Source organism: Tamandua tetradactyla, chromosome 11 (genome assembly GCF_023851605.1).
Source record: "Tamandua tetradactyla isolate mTamTet1 chromosome 11, mTamTet1.pri, whole genome shotgun sequence".
Taxonomy (NCBI): Eukaryota; Metazoa; Chordata; class Mammalia; order Pilosa; family Myrmecophagidae; genus Tamandua; species Tamandua tetradactyla.
In genome coordinates this window covers 19,291,641-19,310,981 of record NC_135337.1, presented here as the reverse complement: position 1 = coordinate 19,310,981, position 19,341 = coordinate 19,291,641, and the positions used below count along the sequence as shown (strand labels likewise).

At 38.2% G+C, this 19,341-nt stretch overlaps 1 long non-coding RNA gene across 1 annotated transcript; it reads left to right on the top strand.

The window, feature by feature from the left end:
- Positions 1-5,738: 5,738 nt before the first annotated feature.
- Positions 5,739-18,627, top strand: LOC143649944 (uncharacterized). The gene is made up of 3 exons (XR_013159243.1): positions 5,739-6,019; positions 15,610-15,724; positions 18,030-18,627. It is a non-coding gene; the product is annotated as an uncharacterized LOC143649944 (long non-coding RNA).
- Positions 18,628-19,341: the final 714 nt, after the last annotated feature.

Here is a 19,341-nt window from a genome sequence, read left to right as displayed (position 1 = left end):
ACCAGTGCTGGCTAAGCCCCAGTAATAATGCTATACTCCCAACCCTACCCCCCCCCCCCACTTCCCCTAAAAAATATACTTTATAAATTGGGTACCTGAGGAACTATTTAAGATAAATTCTTATCTGTGCTTGCAGACCAGGTTTGTGGCACTTGGATGGTCCAGGGAACCTCACCTTTTAAGCTTGTAATAAGTGGTCCCAGACTAGTAGTGCCCTGAAATTTCTGCTGCAATAAAAATTAAATCTTTGGAAAAAGATACTTTATAGTAAATGTGGTAGTTAGTTTCAGATGTCAACTTGGTCAGGTGATGATGCCCCATTGTTCTGTTGCTGTGGACTTAAATCATCAGTATATGAAATTCATCTGTGGCTGATTACATTTGTGGTTGGCTAAGGGCAGTGCTTTCCACAATGAGTGGGGATTCATTTAGTTTGCTGGAGGCATGAAGGAGAGAGCTCAGGAACTCAGCACAGCGCAGCCCAAGCAGCACAGCATATCTCATCTCAGCACTCTCAGCTAAGTCCAGCTGTTTAGGGGTGCAGAAAGGAATCATTCTAGGAAAAGCTGTTGGAACCCAGAAGCCAGGAGAGAAGTCCAGCAGACATCACCATGAAACTTTCTATGTGTTCTAGTTTGCTAGCTGCTGGAATACAACACACCAGAAATGGAATGACTTTTTTTAAAAAGGGAAATTTAATAAGTTACAAATTAACAGTTTTAAGGCCATGAAAATTAGAGCAAGCCTATGGGAATGTCCAATATAAGGCATCCAGGGAAAGATACGAAGAAGGCCAATGAAATTCGGGGTTTCTCTCTCAAGTGCAAAGGCGCATGGCGAACACAGCGTCATCTGCTAGCTTCCTTTCCAGGCCTCTTGGTTCATGAAGCTCCCCTGATGGCATTCTTCCTCTCCAAAGGTCACTGGCTGGTGGACCCTGTGTTCTCTCGGCCTGGTGGCCCTGCTCAGCTCTGCTGTGGCTTTCCTGTCATTCTCAAAAGTCATTCTCTCCAAAAAATGTCTCCTCTTCTATAGGATCCGAGTAAACTTAATCAAGACACGCATAGAATGGGTGGAGACACGTCTCTATGTAATCGAGTTGAATACCCACAATTGAGCCACATTTCTGTAGAGATAACCTAATCAAGTTTCCAGCCTATAGTACTGAATAGGGACTAGTAGAAACTTGCTCCCACAAGATTGATTAGGATTAAAACATGACTTTTCTAGGGTAAATAAATTCCTTCAAATTGGCACACCATGTAACAGAGAACCTCAGATGAAAACTTAGCAGCCTTTCCTCTGAAGAACTTTGAATTTTTAGCTAAATAAATCCCCTCGTTAAAAGCTGATCCATCTCTGGTGTGTTGCATTCTGGCAGCTTTAGCAAACTAAAACAGTAAACATGACATTCTTCCTTCTTAATTTTCCAAATATATTGAAAAAAGCAGGAAAGTCACATAATTAGATACATACTTTAAAAGTTTCACTTAACTTTCAGTGCAGTGAATGGAGCATTAATTGGTGTGGAACATAATGACAGAGACCAATCATGGAGACAGTGCTGTAGGCTTTAAGAAAAATGATGGGACTTTTAATTTAGGGGGTCTTTAATTACCCTGTATATAACTTTGGGAATGGAATGTCAGGAATTGATTAAGAAAAAAAATGTCTTCAAGAAGAAGAGAATTATTTTAACTTTTAAAACAAAACAAGATAGTTGTTTTTAGATAAGCTTCTGGGCAAAGTAGCAGGATCGCTGAAGACGCGTTTACTCCCGTAATCAGAAGAAGAGGTCATCTGTTCAAGTGTGGACATAAAATAGAGATGGGCATGAGGTTAGAAGAGAGTAGAGACGATTTTACTTAAACTCTATAATCACAAAAGACTTCAGAGGGATGACTGATCAGATCCAGTTGGCATCAAAGGTCTGGTTGGAATTTGTGTTTCTCTCTATAGGGGACCCTAACCTGTTTTTCTTAACCCCTTCCACCCCCCACTGCAGAAGCAGCTTCCTCCCTAAGGAGGTTGCAAAAGTTTCCATTTCTCATTTCTCTGAAATTCCTACCTACACACTCCATAGATAAGTTCTTCTTTTAATAGCTCTAAGCCAAACCAGCCTTAATTAACTTAGACCAAGACCTGAACTTAAAGTGACATCAGGGCATAAAATACCCTGCAGGCAAAATCAAAATGATCAGAGACAACAGGAAAAAATAATACCAGGCCTGAGAGAAAGTAGGGTGTTAGACCATTATAAATTCTGGCAACATCATAAGCTGACTCCTCAAGAAAACAGAACCCACCAGCCAATGATAATAATTGATAATAATAATTGCCATTTTGCAATCCTAAATTTGAAGGTTTACTTGCCAATCCCAATGTACCAATAGCCCTAATATCCCTAATCCTACCTCCCTTTGTTTAACCCAATAAATATTCCTTACTTTTCCAGCTTGGAGGGACTGATCTGAGGAAATATTTATCCTCCTGTCTCTGCAAAGCTAGCCTTTGCTAAATGTTTTCTCTTCTCAAAATCCTGATATCTGCTGATTGATGTTGTGTGCACTGGACAAGGTCTCACTTTTGAGTGAACATAAATCATCTAGTACCATTCAGCAATTTGGTGTAGGAATGGGAAGAAAACAAAAACGAAAACAAGATATGAGTTTAACACTTGTTTTTTATCAGAACAATACAACCAATAAACAACTGGCAGAAAGGAAATTGAAGATGTCAGTAAATAGTTGAAGTCCTCAACTCTGGAGAAGAGCTATCCAATATGGTAGCCACTATCGAGATGCGCTATTGAACACTTAAAATGTGGCTAGTCCAGTGAAAGATACACTAATTTAAAATACTTACTATGAAAAAATATTAATGTATAATTAATTACATGTTGAAGTGAATTTTAGATATGTTGGGTTAAATAAAATATATTATTAAATTAATTTCATCTCTTTTTTTTAGTTAATTAAATCTATCTACTAGAAAATTTAAGATTCTTATGTGATTTACATTAAATTTCTATTATACAGTCCTGCTCAATAGTTTATGAGAGAGGAAAGTGAAAAAAGCAGAAAGAAGATGAACCCAGAAAAACAGAGGGGATAAGGGGTTGGGAATTATAATGGTAGTGATTAAGGAATAATTTAAAAAATAGGAAATTATGATCAGATTGGAGAAATATGAACTTAAGATTCCAGAAATGGGGTCTTGTGAATTGTCATAGAAGTCTAGCAGAAGTGAAAGTCGTTGGAGTTAAAGAAGTTAAAAAACATGTTATTTTAAATAGTCTGTCTTGTTTAACATCTCATCCTAAATGTTGGTAGGAATTAGTATAGAGAAAAACCAGAGCTATTATTTTTCAGTTATTTTCCATGCAAAAAGGTTTTGTTTATTAAGGGGTTCTTTGTTCAATATAAATGCTATTTATCTCATTCCTGGTTCTTGTTTCCCACATCAATAAAATAAGAAGATTTTACTTAGATAAGTAGCCTCAAATGCCAAAAAATTATAAGTACAATGTATTAATGGGAGAGTTTTTATAAAGTTAAATTTAATTACTTGTTCATATTAAATGTCCTTTTATAAAATTTTTGGAAATTTTACTGTTTACTTAGAACTCATTCTGAAAACCACTGGATTAATTTATTCCAGAAATTTCTTTGATGCTCATGTTCTCTGATCCTATTGTTTATTCTTCCTTTGAATTTTCTACATTCCAGGGGAAAGGAAATGTTATATAGAATGTCTTATGAATTAAAACAATTAAAAGAACTGAATTATTTGCCAAATGCTGCCAGAATGCAATATACCAGAAATGGAATGGAAATTTACTACATTATAAGATTACAGTTTTAAGGCTGTGAAAATGTTCAAATTAAGGCACCAACAAGAGGGTACTTTCATTCAAGAAAGTCTGATGCTGTCTAGAACACCTCTGTCAGCTGGGAAGGCACATGGCTGGCGTCTGCTGGTCTTTGTTCCCGGTTCCACTGCTTCCAGCTTCTGATGCCAATGATTTCCTCTCTAAGCATCTTTGGGCATTCACTTAGCTCCTTCAGGACACAACTCTGGGCTCTGGCTTGCTTAACATCTCATGGGAAGGCACATGGTGACATCTGCTGGGCATTACTTGTGTCTAGGTATCTGTTCTCTCTGTCAGCACTCCAAGTATCTCCAAATATCCGTGTCTCTGTCAGCTCTGAAGCAACTGTTCTCCAAGCACCTGCATCTGTTCTGAAGTTTCCTCAAAATATTTCCCCCTTTAAAGGACTCCAGTAGACTAATCAAGACCCATCTTGGATAGGTGAAGTTACATCTCCACCTAATCAAAAGGTCACATCCACAATTGTGCTTGCCACATCTCTGTGAAGATAATCCAATAAAAAGCTTCTGCCCTACAATGTTGAATCAGGATTAAAAGAAATAACTGCCCCAACCAGATTGGATCAGGATTAAAATAAGGCTTTTGGGAGTTACATAATATTTTTAGACTGGCACAGGAATTTAGTGGTTGTATCAATGAGAACAGAATAAGTTTTGCTGCTGTAACAAAAGCTGAAAATATCTCAATGCCTTATAATAACCAAGTTCATTTTTCATGTTCATTTCAGGTCAACAAGGGACTCTTCACATCAGTCACTTCACAATCTGTAACACAGACTTCATTTTGACACATGTTTTAACAATGTGTCATTTCCCCAAAGTGATTTCCAGAGCAAATCATATGAGCACTCCTGAATTCAACAGGACAGGGGTGTATGCAGGAAAGCCCATCAGATATTTTGAATAACAATAATTTTTAAGTGTGAATATGGGATCAGGAATAAAAACTTCCCACAAAAGAAAATTAATTTCATTTAGAGAGCAAATTTGAAAGCAAGAAATATGACAATAAACCTTACATCTTCTGCAATCTTTTAAACTTATTTATAGTAACTAAATTGAACTTCCAACATTCCAAAATATTTTCAAATATAATATTTCATTTGATTTTTGTAACAATTAAGTGAAATAGACAGATAGGATTGAGTAGTGGCTAAGAACTCACTGTGAATTTAGAACTTTTTTTTTTATATGGACAGGCACTAGGAACCAATCCAGGGTCTCCGGCATGGCAGGCAAGAACTTTGCCACTGAGCCACCATTGCCCACCCAGAATGTTTGATTTTGAATTTCAGTCCCCACATTTTCTAACATTGTGACCATGTACATATTACATTACTTAATTTGTTATGCCTCGTTTCCTCATTTTAAAAATGAGCATAATCATAATTCTATCTTGCCTTGCAGGATTTGTGTGTGTGAGAGTGGAGTTAGAATGATAATGCATGCTCATGCATGCATGGTTAAGTCACATAGCAACAATCACTATTGTAATTTTTATCATCTTTATCAACAATAATTTATCCCATTTTTCTAAATGAGGATTTAAATAAAATCCATAAAATTTAATGTTTTCTCTAAATTTAGCAAAGCTTGGATTCAATATTAGATTTTTCTGATTTGTAAATTTTGTTTTCCTTTCTGGTCACACATATTTTATTTAATTAATTTAACATGATCATATGCTAATCTGTGTCTTAAAGGTTATTTTAGGAAAAGTGTTTTCCTATATATTAATATAAATGATTTAGGAAAAGAAAGATTAGTAGAGACTGGGAGAGGAAGGAATTTGTAGAAGTGAAAGGAGCACAAAGAAAGCAAACTGAAGACATGCAGTGTAATTAGAAGTGGTGGCTGGGCAGCAAATTAAGCAATAGAGGGGAGACAGTGGCTCACTCGGAAAGCAGTAGTGTTCGCGGCCAATGTGGAGCTCATATTACACTGTACAAATCAGATTCGGAGAATTGGAGTAGGCCTGTAAAAAATCTATCAAGTTCTAAAACCGGTATCCTTTTCTCCAACTGAAGAGAAAGCAAAAACAAAACTGTAATATTCTTGTTATTTCATAACTGAAAAACACTGAAAATGAGTTTGAAAGATTGCTGGTTTAAATAAAGACCTTGATGTGGTAAGTAATTTTAATACATTTTTGTTTTTGTATTATCATATACCTCCCACCTTTTATTCTTGAAATAAGTGGTTTCTGTCATACAATTTGTTATGGTTCAAGTTTCATGATCTATTTTTGGTTTGCTGACAACTGATGTTTCAGTATCCAGCAGTACAAAATGTACTGTTTATGTTTGAACCATGTCTGACTCTTAGCTCAGAATATTTGTCTGAGTTGAAAAGTCTAGTATGGAAGCTTGATTATCTTTTAATAGTCATCTCTGACCTTCATAAGTAACTTATCCTGCACTCAGGATAAGCTTTTTGTTGTGAGAATAGGGGGTGAGGGGATTTTGTTTTGAGAAAAGCTTATGTAATTCAATGTAAAATTCAGAGGAATTATAATTTTAGTAAGAAAAACTACTAACTTGACCAAGTCATATGTTATTAATATTATATGAGGCTCCAGAAAATTGAAATCTGGGAAAATATTTAAAATATTAAAAAATTAAAAATAAGAAGTCAAGACACTTGGAGGTAAATATAAATTATAAAATAACTTGCATAAAAAAACAAGTATAGATGTGACATTAAATGCATGCCATTAAAATTTTTAATGATATTGTATTATGTTATTTGCTCTAAAGATACTTAAATATGAGGTATCTAGGCAAAGAGCTACAAATAACAAGAATAGGCAACTTGTCTCTTGATCAATGCTGCCTTATTTGGGTGTTAAAAAAAACTAGTATCTGGCGCAGATTTAAGGCTACTTAGGTTCTTATGGAAGAAAATCGGCATTCTTTGTAAACAACTGATTCGTATGTAGGTTGAAAGGAAGCTGTAGTAAGAATTACAAGTTTCTCAGAGAGTACCGCATTTTGCTTAATGATTTAAAAGAGCTTCTCATTTTCTTTAACTCATGCCTTTGATGTGATTTACATCGACTTTAAGCTGAAGGACTAATGTGACAAAATTCATGGTACTTGATGAGTTAAGAGAAACCCTGAAGCTATACTAGAGGCTTTCCCTTATAATGCCATTCACATTGTGAACGTTAACTAAAATAGCAAATTTCAATTATATAACAAACATTCTATCAGTATTCTTAACACTTTTGAGACTATCAGAAACTGAGCCACTTTGCAGATAAATCTGAGTTCAGAAATTTTTTTCTTCTTAACGTGTTTTATCGACATATCAAAAAATATATGTATATATATATATATATATATACACACACATCTTTAAGGAACATTGCTTCATTGTTAGAATATTATCAGATGTCCTATTTCATATTTTTTTTTTTTTTTTTTTTTTTTTTTTTAAGAGAGAGGGAGGAAGGGAAGGAAAGAGAGAAAGACAGAGAAGGAAGGAAGGATGGAAGGAAGGGAGGAAGAAAGGGAAACATCTTTAAACATTTTCGTATTTTTATTATATTTTGTTTGTTTGTTCGTTTGTTTTACATGGGCTGGGGCCGGGAATCGAACCGGGGTCCTCCGGCATGGCAGGCAAGCACTCTTGCCCGCTGAGCCACCGCGGCCCGCCCCTATTTCATATTTTTAAGACACTCTTAAGACATCTCATTGGGTGCATTATAATAACCACTATGGCTTTAGAATAAAAAGAAATTTCCTCATAGCAAGAAATATGAGATGATGGGAGCAGAACATCGATGTCAATATTGAAAACTGAATAGCTTCTCTGAGGAGGAGTATTTTAGGATATCTATTCAGGGAAGTAGACATATAACAACTATTTCAATTCTTCTTTGTTTTTGTTGTTCTATTTTTGATGCCAAGACATCAAGGATTTGTTTCCAGATTTGATTTCATAAGATATAAATATGCTTTAATTGTTTTTACTGCCACCCCTATAGGGTTTATAGCTCTTTAGATTGGTTGTTTCAGATGAAAATTAAGATTAAATGAGAAAATATATGACAATGCTGACCTTTGATAGATGCTTATTATGTGTTTTTATATCTCTAGTTATGCTAGAATTCTTTTTTTTTTCCATTTTTTATTAATTAAAAAAAATTAACAAAACATTTAGAAATCATTCCATTCTACATGTACAGTCAGTAATTCTTAATATCATCACATAGTTGCATATTCATCATTTCTTAGTACATTTGCATCGATTTAGAAAAATAAATAAAAAGACAACAGAATAAGAATTAAAACGATAATAGATAGAAAAAAAAAAACCTATACCTCACATGCAGCTTCATTCAATGTTTTAACAAAATTGCATTAAAATTAGGTAGTATTGTGCTGTCCATTTCTGAGTTTTTATATCCAGTCCTGTTGCATGGTCTGTATCCCTTCAGCTCCAATTGCCCATTGTCTTACCCTGTTTCTACCTCCTGCTGGACTCTGTTACCAATGACATATTCCAAATTTATTCTCAAATGTCCGTTCACATCAGTGAGATCAAACAGTATTTGTCCTTTAGTTTTTGGCTAGACTCACTCAGCATAATGTTCTCTAGGTCCATCCATGTTATTACATGGTTCATAAGTTTATCCTGTCTTAAAGCTGCATAATATTCCATCGTACGTATATACCACAGTTTGTTTAGCCACTCTTCTGTTGATGGAGATTTTGGCTGTTTCCATCTCTTTGCAATTGTAAATAATGCTGCTATAAACATTGGTGTGCAAATGTCCGTTTGTGTCTTTGCCCTTAAGTCCTTTGGGTAGATTCCCAGCAATGGTATTGCTGGGTCATATGGCAATTCTATATTCAGCTTTTTGAGGAACCGCCAAACTGCCTTCCACAGTGGTTGCACCATTTGACATTCCCACCAAAAGTGGATAAGTGTGCCTCTTTCTCCGCATCCTCTCCAGCACTTGTCATTTTCTGTTTTGTTGATAATGGCCATTCTGGTGGGTGTGAGATGATATCTCATTGTGGTTTTGATTTGCATTTCTCTAATGGCCAGGGACATTGAGCATCTCTTCATGTGCCTTTTGGCCATTTGTATTTCCTCTTCTGAGAGGTGTCTGTTCAAGTCTTTTTCCCATTTTGTAATTGGGTTGGCTGTCTTTTTGTTGCTGAGTTGAACAATCTCTTTATAAATTCTGGATACTAGACCTTTATCTCATATGTCATTTCCAAATATTGTCTCCCATTGTGTAGGCTGTCTTTCTACTTTCTTGATGAAGTTCTTTGATGCACAAAAGTGTTTAATTTTGAGGAGCTCCCATTTATTTATTTCCTTCTTCAGTGTTCTTGCTTTAGGTTTAAGGTCCATAAAACCGCCTCCAGTTGTAAGATTCATAAGATATCTCCCAACATTTTCCTCTAACTGTTTTATGGTCTTAGACCTAATGTTTAGATCTTTGATCCATTTTGAGTTAATTTTTGTATAGGATGTGAGACATGGGTCTTCTTTCATTCTTTTGCATATGGATATCCAGTTCTCTAGGCACCATTTATTGAAGAGACTGTTCTGTCCCAGGTGAGTTGGCTTGACTGCCTTATCAAAGATCAAATGTCCATATATGAGAGGGTCTATATCTGAGCACACTATTCGATTCCATTGGTCGATATATCTATCTTTATGCCAATACCATGCTGTTTTGACCACTGTGGCTTCATAATATGCCTTAAAGTCAGGAAGCGCGAGACCTCCAGCTTCGTTTTTTTTCCTCAAGATGTTTTTAGCAATTCGGGGCACCCTGCCCTTCCAGATAAATTTGCTTATTGGTTTTTCTATTTCTGAAAAATAAGTTGTTGGGATTTTGATTGGTATTGCATTGAATCTGTAAATCAATTTAGGTAGGATTGACATCTTAACTATATTTAGTCTTCCAATCCATGAACACGGTATGCCCTTCCATCTATTTAGGTCTTCTGTGATTTCTTTTAACAGTTTTTTGTAGTTTTCTTTATATAGGTTTTTTGTCTCTTTAGTCAAATTTATTCCTAGGTATTTTATTCTTTTAGTTGCAATTGTAAATGGGATTCGTTTCTTGATTTCCCCCTCAGCTTGTTCATTACTAGTGTATAGAAATGCTACAGATTTTTGAATGTTGATCTTGTAACCTGCTACTTTGCTGTATTCATTTATTAGCTCTAGTAGTTTTGTTGTGGATTTTTCCGGGTTTTCAACGTATAGTATCATATCGTCTGCAAACAGTGATAGTTTTACTTCTTCCTTTCCAATTTTGATGCCTTGTATTTCTTTTTCTTGTCTAATTGCTCTGGCTAGAACCTCCAACACAATGTTGAATAATAGTGGTGATAGTGGACATCCTTGTCTTGTTCCTGATCTTAGGGGGAAAGTTTTCAATTTTTCCCCATTGAGGATGATATTAGCTGTGGATTTTTCATATATTCCCTCTATCATTTTAAGGAAGTTCCCTTGTATTCCTATCCTTTGAAGTGTTTTCAACAGGAAAGGATGTTGAATCTTGTCAAATGCCTTCTCTGCATCAATTGAGATGATCATGTGATTTTTCTGCTTTGATTTGTTGATATGGTGTATTACATTAATTGATTTTCTTATGTTGAACCATCCTTGCATACCTGGGATGAATCCTACTCGGTCATGATGTATAATTCTTTTAATGTGTTGTTGGATATGATTTGCTAGAATTTTATTGAGGATTTTTGCATCTATATTCATTAGAGAGATTGGTCTGTAGTTTTCTTTTTTTGTAATATCTTTGCCTGGTTTTGGTATGAGGGTGATGTTGGCTTCATAGAATGAATTAGGTAGTTTTCACTCCACTTCAATTTTTTTGAAGAGTTTGAGGAGAGTTGGTACTAATTCTTTCTGGAATGTTTGATAGAATTCACATGTGAAGCCATCTGGTCCTGGACTTTTCTTTTTAGGAAGCTTTTGAATGACTAATTCAATTTCTTTACTTGTGATTGGTTTGTTGAGGTCATCTATTTCTTCTTGAGTCAAAATTGGTTGTTCATGTCTTTCCAGGAACCCATCCATTTCATCTAAATTGTTGTATTTATTAGCGTAAAGTTGTTCATAGTATCCTGTTATTACCTCCTTTATTTCTGTGAGGTCAGTAGTTATGTCTCCTCTTCCATTTCTGATCTTATTTATTTGCATCCTCTCTCTTCTTCTTTTTGTCAATCTTGCTAAGGGCCCATCAATCTTATTGATTTTCTCATAGAACCAACTTCTGGCCTTATTGATTTTCTCTATTGTTTTCATGTTTTCTATTTCATTTATTTCTGCTCTGATCTTTGTTATTTCTTTCCTTTTGCTTGCTTTGGGATTAGTTTGCTGTTCTTTCTCCAGTTCTTCCAAGTGAACAGTTAATTCCTGCATTTTTGCCTTTTCTTCTTTTCTGATATAGGCATTTAGGGCATAAATTTCCCTCTTAGCACTGCCATTGCTGCATCCCATAAGTTTTGATATGTTGTGTTTTCATTTTCATTCACCTCGAGGTATTTACTAATTTCTCTTGCAATTTCTTCTTTGACCCACTCGTTGTTTAAGAGTGTGTTGTTGAGCCTCCACGTATTTGTGAATTTACTGGCCCTCCGCCTATTATTGATTTCCAATTTCATTCCTTTATGATCTGAGAAAGTGTTGTGTATGATTTCAATCGTTTTAAATTTGTTAAGACTTGCTTTGTGACCCAGCATATGGTCTATCTTTGAGAATGATCCATGAGCACTTGAGAAAAGGTGTATCCTGCTGTTGTGGGATGTAATGTCCTATAAATGTCTGTTAAGTCTAGCTCATTTATAGTAATATTCAGATTCTCTATTTCTTTATTGATCCTCTGTCTAGATGTTCTGTCCATTGATGAGAGTGGGGAATTGAAGTCTCCAACTATTATGGTATTTGTATCCATTTCCCTTTTCAATGTTTGCAGTGTATTCCTCACGTATTTTTGGGGCATTCTGGTTCGGTGCGTAAATATTTATGATTGTCATTTCTTCTTGTTTAATTGTTCCTTTTATTAGTATATAGTGTCCTTCTTTGTCTCTTTTAACTGTTTTACATTTGAAGTCTAATTTGTTGAATATTAATATAGCCACTCCTGCTATTTTCTGGTTGTTATTTGCATGAAATATCTTTTCCCAACCTTTCACTTTCAACCTATGTTTATCTTTGGGTCTAAGATGTGTTTCCTGTAGACAGCATATAGAAGGATCCTGTTTTTTAATCCATTCTGCCAGTCTATGTCTTTTGATTGGGGAATTCAGTCCATTAACATTTAGTGTTATTACTGTTTGGATAATATTTTCCTCTACCATTCTGCCGTTTGTATTATATATATCATATCTGACTTTCCTTCTTTCTACACTCTTCTCCATACCTCTCTCTTCTGTCTTTTCGTTTCTGACTCTAATGCTCCCTTTAGTATTTCTTGCAGAGCTGGTCTCTTGATCACAAATTCTCTCAGTGACTTTTTGTCTGAGAATGTTTTAATTTCTCCCTCATTTTTGAAGGACAATTTTGCTGGATATAGGAGTCTTGGTTGGCAGTTTTTCTCTTGTAGTAATTTAAATATATCATCCCACTGTCTTCTAGCTTCCATGGTTTCTGCTGAGAAATCTACACATAGTCTTATTGGGTTTCACTTGTATGTGATGGATTGTTTTTCTCTTGCTGCTTTCAAGATCCTCTCTTTCTCTTTGACCTCTGACATTCTAACTAGTAAGTGTCTTGGAGAACGCCTATTTGGGTCTAATCTCTTTGGGGTGCGCTGCACTTCTTGGATCTGTAATTTTAGGCCTTTCATAAGAGTTAGGAAATTTTCAGTGATAATTTCTTCCATTAGTTTTTCTCCTCCTTTTCCCTTCTCTTCTCCTTCTGGGACACCCACAACACATATATTTGTGCGCTTCATATTGTCCTTGAGTTCCCTGATACCCTGTTCAAATTTTTTCCATTCTTTTCCCGATAGTTTCTGTTTGTTTTTGGAATTCAGATGTTTCATCCTCCAAATCACTAATTCTATCTTCTGTCTCTTTGAATCTATCATTGTAGGTATCCATTGTTTTTTCCATCTTTTCTACTTTGTCCTTCACTTCCATAAGTTCTGTGATTTGTTTTTTCAGTTTTTCTATTTCTTCTTTATGTTCAGCCCATGTCTTCTTCATGTCCTCCCTCAATTTATCGATTTCATTGTTGAAGAGGTTTTCCATTTCTGTTCGTATATTCAGCATTAGTTGTCTCAGCTCCTGTATCTCATTTGAACTATTGGTTTGTTCCTTTGACTGGGCCATATTTTCAATTTTTGAGCATGATCCATTATCTTCTGCTGGTGTCTGTGCATTTAGACAGATTTCCCTGGGTGTTGGATCCAAAAGTTTGGAAGATTTTTCTGTGAAATCTCTGGGTTCTGTTTTTTTTTTTTATCCTGCCCAGTAGGTGGCGCTCGTGGCACACGTTTGTCTGCGGGTCCCACCAGTAAAAGGTGCTGTGGGTCCTTTAACTTTGGAAAACTCTCACCGTCCGGGAGGTTCACTAGCCGAAGCAGCTTGGAAGCGTGCCAGCCGGCGCTGGGTCCGAACGCGGGGAGGGTCGCTGGCCGCCACAGCCCGGGAAAGCACCCTTCCGAATTTTCTAGTTGGCCCGGGGTGCCAAGCGTGGCGGGATGGCGCCAGCCGCAGCGGCCCGCCCGGGAGTGTGCACCGTTCCCGGGGAGTCACGGGTTTGGAAGGGGCCCCCCCCCCGTCACCGATCTCCGCAGCCTGGGGATTTCCGATCCAATTCTCTCAGTTGGTCTGGGGGGCCGCGCGTGGTGTAAGCGCCAGCTGCCGTGGTTTGAGGGGACCACCTGTCCAATTCTCCCAGCCGGCCCGGGAAGGGGGAAGGGAGTGACTCCGGCCGCTTGCCACCCCACCCGGTGAAGCCCGCGCCCCTCGGCGATCTCACCAAAGCGGGTTCTCTCAGCCAGCCAGCCGTTCCAGGATGGGGTATGCTGTCTTTTTTTATCTCTGTCGTGGCTTTGGGGGCTGTTCTGTATCGTTTCTACTCCCCTAGTAGCTGTTCTGGAGGAGAAACTAAGATCCGCGCGTCTTACTAAGCCTCCATCTTCTCCGGAAATCCCCTATGCTAGAATTCTTTAAGTAAAATTTTTCAAATTACACACTCAAGTTTTCCTTTATTTCAATAACCCCTTAAAATGCATTGAGAAAAATATTGATTTTTTTAAATTAAAAGACAGTTCAGGAGTTAAGTGTTGAGGTAATGTTGATTAGTATATTTTAAACCCCGCTCTGTGGTCTGTCAGAGATCCTGAAGAGGTTTTACAAATATAAAGGTGAAATATTGCTAATTCCTACTCATTTCCATCTCTGCTCTTCTCAGGGTTATGAAAATACTTATAAGAAGTGGAAAATAGTATTAAAAGTTGTGAAGACTGAAATGGAAATACAAAATGTCCAAGAGATAATAGAGTAAAGATGGAATTGAGCATGTGTTATAACAGTTGTGATAGTACCAATAAAAATAATAATATACTAATAACGACAACGTTATGGCAACTAAATATATTGAGTTTTTACTGTGTCCAGACACTAGGATAAGAACTTTATCTTATGATTCGTTTAATCAGCATAACTCTGTGAGGTTAATATTACTTTTTCTAGTTCATGGATAAATAAATTTAGAAAGGTAACTTTATTTTCCAGGATCATACATTTGGTAAATGGCAAGGTCAGGATTTAAACTATGTTTTGTCTAACTCCTTCAATGATGTTCTTAACCACTGCATTTTAATATTTGGAACCTTAAGTCAAGAATCAAAATATCCCTCCCCTCTAATTCTCAACTCTACCACCCCAGCCTGTCTATTAGTCAGGGTCCTTTAGAGAAATAGAACAGGAAATATCTGTAAATATGAGATTTACAAGGTGTCTCATACAACTGTAGGCATGGTAGAGTCCAAAATCTGTAAGGTAGGCTGTGAAGCTGGCAGCTCCAATGAAGGGTCTGGATGAACTCAATAAGACGGGCTCTCCGGCTGTAGAAGCATTGCAAAAGATTATGTTCTTCTCTTCAAGTCTCCAACTGATTGGATTATCTCATTGTGGTAGACATGCCTTAGTTGATTGCAGATGTAATCGACCACAGTGACAATTAGATTAGATGACTGATGATTTAATACACCAGCCTTCCAGTTTATCAACCAGCCACAAAGTATCCTTGCAGCAACCATCAGACCAGTGCTATTTGACCAGATAATTAGGCATAATCACTTGGCCAAGTTGACACGAGAACCTAACCATCACATTCCATCCCTTGCAAATTGGCAACTATGCACAACACTTTGAAACATGCTAAATTTCCAAAAAAGATACAATAACAAATATGTTTTGCCTAACAGTACTCACCTGTGCTGCATGCAGTTGGAAATGCACTACATCTCTCTAGAACAGGGTGCAAGTCCTTAGGTAACATTCGCTCTTAAACTTCATGTCCTATGATGTAGATACTATAACATGAACAATACAACTTATGTCACATGATAAGAGGAAACCAAGATATTTGCTTATGTGCAAATGCAAACATATTCATAACACGGAGGAAATATGCAACACAGTTCTCATTTCTGTAACTAGTCACGTGGCTGTCATTCATGTTTTCATCACTGCCTTCTTCTACCACCCATTCCAGGTTCCCTTTATCCTCAGCAAGCACTTCAGCTGACCATAGTACTTTGCCAGGTGGGGTGACCCAAAGTTACATTCCTGAAGTTTCTGGAATCGAACCCGGGTCTCTGGCATGGCAGGTGAGAACTCTGCCACTGAGCCACCGTCACACTGCCCAAGGCATGGTCGTTCTAAGAGCCACCCCAGGGGATGCTCTGTATTCCAGAAAAACTATTTTCCTTCATTGTGTGGTTGTAGCTATATTTCTCCTTGATAGTCAGAATCATTTGCCCCAGACAGAACAATAATCTCTTTCATACCTGTTTCTTCAGTGGATGAGAAGCTTAAAGTGGCCAGGTGGCCCTCTTAACTTCCAGTTCAACGGAATCATTGTTGTAGCTCCTGGTAGTAGCACTCCTCCTTTTGGAACTAAGACCTGTAGACCAGCAGAGTTTAGGCTTTCAGGGACAAGAAGAAAAAAATCATCCTAGTGGATCACTAGGGATGATAGTGAGTTGGGCCATTCCCATTCCCATTCCTTGATTCCTGGCCCCAAGAATCCCAACTATGGGAGGAACAGCACCATACAGTGGATGCTGATTCAGAGCATACGTAGCCTCCTGGGAAACATGGCTGCAGCCCTGCAAGTATCGTCACCTAGTTGACACCATAATTGGGTCTTTTGAAAGCCACTCCACTGTCCTATCAACCCAGTTGCCTCTGGATGATGGGGAACATGCTAAGACTGAAGAATTCTATGAACATATACCCATTCCTGTACTTCTTTTGCTGTGAAGTGGGTTCCTTGATGAGAAGCAATCCTGTGTGAAATACCATGATGGTGGATAAGGCAATCCATAACTCCATGGATGGCAGTTTTTTCAGAAGCATTGCATGCAGGGAAAGCAAACCTATCTCTGGAGTGTGTCTATTCTACTTGGAACAAATCGCTGCCCCTTCCATAATGGAAGTGATCCAATGTAATCAACCTGCCACCAGGTAGCAAGTGGATCACCTTGGGGAATGGTGCCGTATTGGGGACTGAGTATGGGTCTCTTCTATTGGCAGATTGGGTACTCAGTAGTGGCCATAACCAGGTCGGCCTTGGTGGGTGGAAGTCAATATTGCTAAGCTCAGGTATAACCTCCATCCCTACCATGATGCCCACTTTGTTCATGAGCCCATTGGACAATGGCAGGAGTGGCTGAGGAAAGAGGATGACTTGTATCCACAGAACAAGTCATCTTATCTACTTAATTATTAAAACCTTCCTCTGCTGAAGTCACCCTCTGGTGAGCATTCACATGGGCCACAAATATCTTCATATTCTTTGCCCACTCAGAAAGGTCTATCCACTTACCTCTCTCCCAGACCTCTTTGTCACTAATTTTCCAACCGTAGTCCTTCATAGTCCCTGACCATCCAGCCAAACCATTAGTAACTATCCGTGAGTCAGTACATGAATTCACCTCTGGCCAGTTCTCCTTCCAAGAAAAATGAACAACCAGGTACATTGCTTGAAGTTCTGCCCACTGGGAGGATTTCCCCTTACCACTGTCCTTTAAGGACATCCCAGAATGGGACGGTTGTGATGCAGCTTTCCACTTCTGGGTGGTTCCTGCATTTCATGCAGAACCATCTGTAAACCATGCCCAAGTTTTCTCTTTCTCAGCCAAAGGACTGTAAAGAACATCCCAAGAGGCCATAACTCTGGGAAAGAGAAGGTAATGTGACAGTGGGAGTCATGGGCATTTGGGCCACTTTCTCATGTAACTTACTTGTGCCTTCAGGACCTGTTCGAACCCTATCTCTTCTACGCCATTTCCATTTTATGATGGAGTGCTGCTGTGCATGCCCAACTCTATGGCTTGGTGGGTCAGACAACACCTAACTCATGATAGGCAACTCAGGTCTCATGGTAACTAGGTGGCCAATGATTAAGTATTTGGTCTCTACTAAGACCCAGTAGTAGGCTAAAAGCTGTTTCTCAAAAGGCTCCCATCTCAGCAGATGGCAAAACTCCATCGATCACATGACTTCCATAAGTCTCTACTCTGACTGGTGTACCAGAGTGGTGTTTTGGGTCTCCTGGAATTAGTGTTACTTCTGAGCCAGTGTCTAATACTCTCTGAAACATCTGGTCATTTTCTTTTCCCCAATGCATAGTCACCCTAGTAAAAGGCCATAGGTCTCCTTGGGGAAAGCTAGGAGGATGGGTTAACCATTCGAATTTTGGGCAGTGTAAAAGGGTCCTTCCCAAGAGTATCCAGCCCTCTCCTCATTCAAAGGGCTCTGGGTCTCTAAACTATCAAGTCTGGAAATTGATTAAGAGGCATGACTTTCTGTTTTTGTAATTAAAGTTAGACTTTTCTTTACTTGACGTAGAATTCTGCTTGTACAGCTCAAACAAGAATTTAGTAGACTGCCCATCCATTTTACTTCTAGGAACCCCATGAGCTGCAAGCCAACACTACGAGTCTGCGCATCAGATTATTTTGAGTGCTGCTTTGAGTTTGCTGTCCGTTATGGTGGCCACGCCCATCTTGTCTGCTGTGATTAACTGTCACCACATGGCTTCTGCCAACTCAGGATCCCATCATCCAGTGATGGCAGTTCACACAGTAACATCTGTCCTACAGAGAGGGGTGACTACAGAGCTCTTCAGCAATGATGGCACTAGTCTCAGGAATTTATTTCTCAAAGTTCTGGTGAAAGATGTGTTCTCTGGACATTCCTGGGATGTGTGGTAGGTCTGCCACGATAAGTCCACTCTAACATTCCAATCTCTCCAAGTCTCAGGATCCCCTCAACTACATTACCAGGGCAGTTCTGGCATTTTCACCTAAGGTAATGTCAGCGATCTTTTGATCCATGTTTCAGCCAACCATCCAAACAAACTGTTAATGCACTTTCTAACCCATGGAGCTACAACATCGAATGCATAATCTGTTTAGTGGGCACATATCAATAAATTCAGCTTAATCCAATTCCATACTCCTTATGCCATTATCCCACACCCTTAATATTCATTGCCACACAGATTCCCCTGAACTCTGCCTATATAGGTTGGAAAACTCAAGCAGTTCTTTTGGAATACAGTGTACCTCTTCAGGGGTCACACTTTGTACTTCACCTTTAGGGGCCTGTTGAGACTTTAGTCTAGTTATAGATCTTGAAGAAAAGAAGGGTAGTGGGGCTGGGTTTTGAAAAGAAATAGAAGTGTCTTTCAAGCCAATTACCCCAGGCATTATATTGCAGTTTCGTCTGGTGAACAGAATTAATTGTTCTAGACAGAGAAGTGAGGGCTCTTTCCCCAGGGAAGGTGATTACAGGCTTAGTAGGCACTGAAGAGTTAATCTCTATAGCTGGAAGTTGGATGGCAAAAAGACTTCTCTGGGCAGTTTGGAGTCTGGAAAGCTATTTTCTCAGGGCAGGCTGCAAGTCAGGATGCTCTTTCCTCAGGGTCAGTACCACCAAATCTATTCCATCTATCCTCTCTGTATTAGTTAATTTTGTAATTTATTGGTTAATTAGTAACTTATTAAGTCTCACAATTCTATGGATTGACCAGGCACTTCTCTGCTAGTTTTACCCTGAAAAAATCATTGAGCCACAGTTAGCTGGTGGGTCAGCTCATATAGTTGGAATGGCTAGGGACAACTAAACCTTTCCATGTGGTCTTTCATCCCAGGTTTCCTCACAGTCCTATGGTATCATGAGGAGAACAAGCCCCATTTAAACAAAGCTAACCAAACTT